The sequence below is a fragment of the Aplysia californica genome, unplaced genomic scaffold (genome assembly GCF_000002075.1).
Source record: "Aplysia californica isolate F4 #8 unplaced genomic scaffold, AplCal3.0 scaffold00142, whole genome shotgun sequence".
NCBI classification, from domain to species: Eukaryota; Metazoa; Mollusca; class Gastropoda; order Aplysiida; family Aplysiidae; genus Aplysia; species Aplysia californica.
The window spans coordinates 428,374-431,977 of NW_004797412.1; the positions used below are offsets into that span (position 1 = coordinate 428,374).

General features: G+C 41.2%; 1 protein-coding gene across 1 annotated transcript in view; it reads left to right on the top strand.

The window, feature by feature from the left end:
- The window catches only part of LOC101850079, a gene marked incomplete at its 5' end in the record, with an annotated part of 10,747 nt that overhangs the window by 6,557 nt on the left and 586 nt on the right, over positions 1-3,604 (top strand).

Below are 3,604 nucleotides of genomic sequence, written 5' to 3' on the forward strand. Positions count from 1 at the left end.
TGTGTGTGTGTGAGTGAGTGAGTGAGTGAGAGAGTGTGAGTGAGTGAGAGAGTGAGTGAGTGAGTAGTGGACCGACAAACAAACAAGCAGCCGCCAACCAGCCAGCCAGCCAGCCAGACAGACAGACAGACAGACAGACAGACAGACAGACAAACAGAGATGCGACACGCTGACTGAAATACGGAACGTATGAGAACGAGATGGAAAAAGTATGGGCAGGGAAGAAAACTATTGTGTCTGAAAAACATACACAACGTATCAAGAGACGAAGATAAAAATGCAAACAAATAACAAAAGAAAAACCAGATCCACTCACACCCTGCATTTTCTTTACGACACATTTCCACTCCAACGTTTTTCGGTTATTAACAGAAGAGGTACTCTCTTACCATAATTTGATGCAGGGTATGCCTTGTGATGTACGAGTATGTAATTCCCAGTTTTAAAAATATTGAACGTCACAATACACAAGTTTTCTTCCCTGCCCTCGAAAGACAGATTGTGAAAGATATGTTGCAAATTTTTTATTTACTCACTGGATGATTTTGAATCTGTATTTATACGCATAGACAGTGGTGCATTGCTATCCATGTGTATTTCGAAAGAGAACCTTGTAGTAGACACAGTAATGTAGATATCCACTACTTTGAACGTGCTGTTTGGTTTTTTAAAGAAAAAAAGAATAAAAAGTTGTTAATGTTTTCTGAAATAGACTTACTTTCCCAATGTATTTAATTCGTTGAAAAGCTCGGCTCAGATTTCATTTATAATAATATACATGTATTAGATGCCCATTTCAACACAATACTAAAGTTATATTTTGAAAAAGCGAGATCTCGTTTTCAACTCATGTGTCTAAGTACTATCGGAGAAGGACATTTTGAAGCTTCCTCCTCTCATGTTATCTTATAGAGTTGAAGGCACGTTAACCCATACCATAATTATTATACCAACCCAATCGAACCAGTGATATTGAGCCGGGCGATATCATTCAAAGTCGAGTTGTTGTTTTTTTTAATACAGAGGAAACCCACAATAAAATGCATTACACCAGAAAAGTAAGTCCATGAGCAGTAGGCCAACTTCCAACAACTTGGCCGCCAAACAAGATTCTTAGAAGATTGCCAATTAGCCTCAGCCTGGTTTGCCGTAACGCACCTACTTTCGTTCAGTTGCATACACCAGATTAAGTTATGAAGATACATGCTCTGATGAATACGTTAACTAAATCTCTGCTCAGCATGGCTATTCAAGCGTGTATAATTGATAGGTTGCATGTGCTTCACTTCGCTCCCCCCCCCCCCTTTCCCGCCCCGACACAATTAAGATAATTAAGGCGGGCGATCTACTTCAAGCCAACCTGTCAGGGCCAACCTGAGCTGTTTTGAATACAATATCTCAGCAGAAAGACAAAGAACCCGATAAAATGGGGCTTTGCCATTCTGGAATCGAACTTATGTCGTTTACATCCAACTGCGAAAGCCCTATCACAGGACAGACAACGGTCTATAAAGGCAGGGTAGGTAGGTGACGTTTTTAAGAGCCAACCAATATGCCAATTCTGTATTCTTTAAAATAATAGTACAAACGTTTTACGGAGAAGCTCTTCTATGTCCTTCTAAGATCATTTTGTCTGTGATCAAATCAAAATAATTATCACGACCCCCCCCTCCACCCTCCACTCTTTCCAATTCGTTTTCACTCCATTGTTGTGGGTCTTGTAAAAGTCATTGTAAGGAACGAGTGATAACAATTGGCAATTTCACAAGTAGGATAAATCATAATCTACCACCATAGCTCAAGTAACAAATTATTTATACGCCCCCCCCCCCTTCCGCCCCCAAATCGACTCTGCTAAAACCATTTAGGAGGTGGGCTGTTTCAACCCCGCCTGCCTGAGCCAACCTGGGTGATAGGAATACAAAGTCCTAGCAGACAGGAGGAAATACACGATAAAGATTCTTTCTCCATTGGAGTCGAACTCACATCTTCCGCGTGCGACGGTTTAGCTCCCAATTGTTACACCACAGACGCTGGTTTGTAGGTCTAGGAACTCTTTCGAAATCAAAATAGGGAGTCCAAAGTAATTACCAAAGACTGTGTTCCTACAAACCATCTAATTGTGCTGAGTGATGCCTGTCCAATTGAGCTTTTCTGTGTAAAGGGAAGCAAGCACCAGAGAACACAGATAGTAAAAGAATTCCTTCGCTTATGTCCCTTTAAAACGTAATGTGTAATTTGCCGGAAAACTGTTCAAGTTCTCAGTTCAGAGATCAAAATGTGTAAGGACAGAGGGGACAAAACCACGTATTCATTCTTTTAAGAATTAGACCTTCTTCACGTATCTTTCTTTGATTTTTTTTTCAACATTTAGAATTTGAATTTCGACAAAATACCTATCGAGCACATGCAGTCGAAGCCACAGATTTAAGAAACTGTAATTTTCTTTTTTTTAAAATTTGCAGCTGAGCACATTTTCTTCATTTTTCATTTAAACACCACTTGAAGGTTTCGAGACAACTCTTTCGCTGACTACTTCTGCCTCTGTTATTATGGGTCTTCAACTCTTTCGGGGAGCAATTCTCTTACGTCTTAATATGAGGACAGTCCCTCAATCTAACTATACATCTCCTTCGAGGTATTGTTTCCGTAATAAATCTGGCATTAGTTGTTTTTTTGTTTTTTTGGTTTTTTTTTAAAGTAAGTGTTTTACGGCGCTCGCAATTGCATAAGGTCATATGAGCGAGCGGGACACACCTAACATTTTCAGTTGGTAGGAAATTTTGAATTTTGCCCGGGTGGCGGCCGAAGTCTACTCTTATCGATTTTAGACCACCAAGGGATCTTTAACGTTAGCAGCTTGCTCACGGCCCTCCGAGATTTTTCGCCCTTGTCCGAGAAAGCTAGGTGTAGATCTTTCCTACCAGAAGATCAGGGGTGGGGCTGAAAGACAACAGTAAGAAGACGTCAAGGAGCAGCAGTAGAAAGGCTGCAGAAAGAGTCAGAAGTCCAGATGAGGGGGCTAAGGAGGTGAGGGACAGAAAGAGGAGACGAAAGCAGACGACAGAACATTGCTTGAGAAAAGGAAAGGGGGTGAAAGGAGACAATTTTAGAGAAGAAAATGTTTCGGTCGCTACTCGGATTCGAACCCGGAACCTTTGAATGAAAGCCAACACCTTAACCTCTAGGACACGAGAGCCCCCTGGCATTAGTTTGCTGACAAAATTGTGCCATACGTTGAAAATATGAGGTTTCTGCCACATTGCAACGGGATTAAAACATTTTAGACTAAATTCGTCCTCATTCTGGGGTAAATGATGTTGACCTCTTGCCTGTCTGACCCACTAACCCCATATCTCTCTCAAGACCCCCCCTTTTTTTTCAATTGCAGAGAAATCGATAGATCGATAGATAGGTAGGTAGATAGATAGATAGGTAGACAAATATATATTGATGCGACTTGGTCATTCAGTACTATAATTGGTTACGTTTCACACAAGCGTGCGTGCTGGGGGAATGCGAACACATTCTCACTTCTCATCCTATCTCTGCATTCTCTCTCTGCATTCTCTCTCTCTCTCTCTCTCTCTCTCTCTCTCTCTCT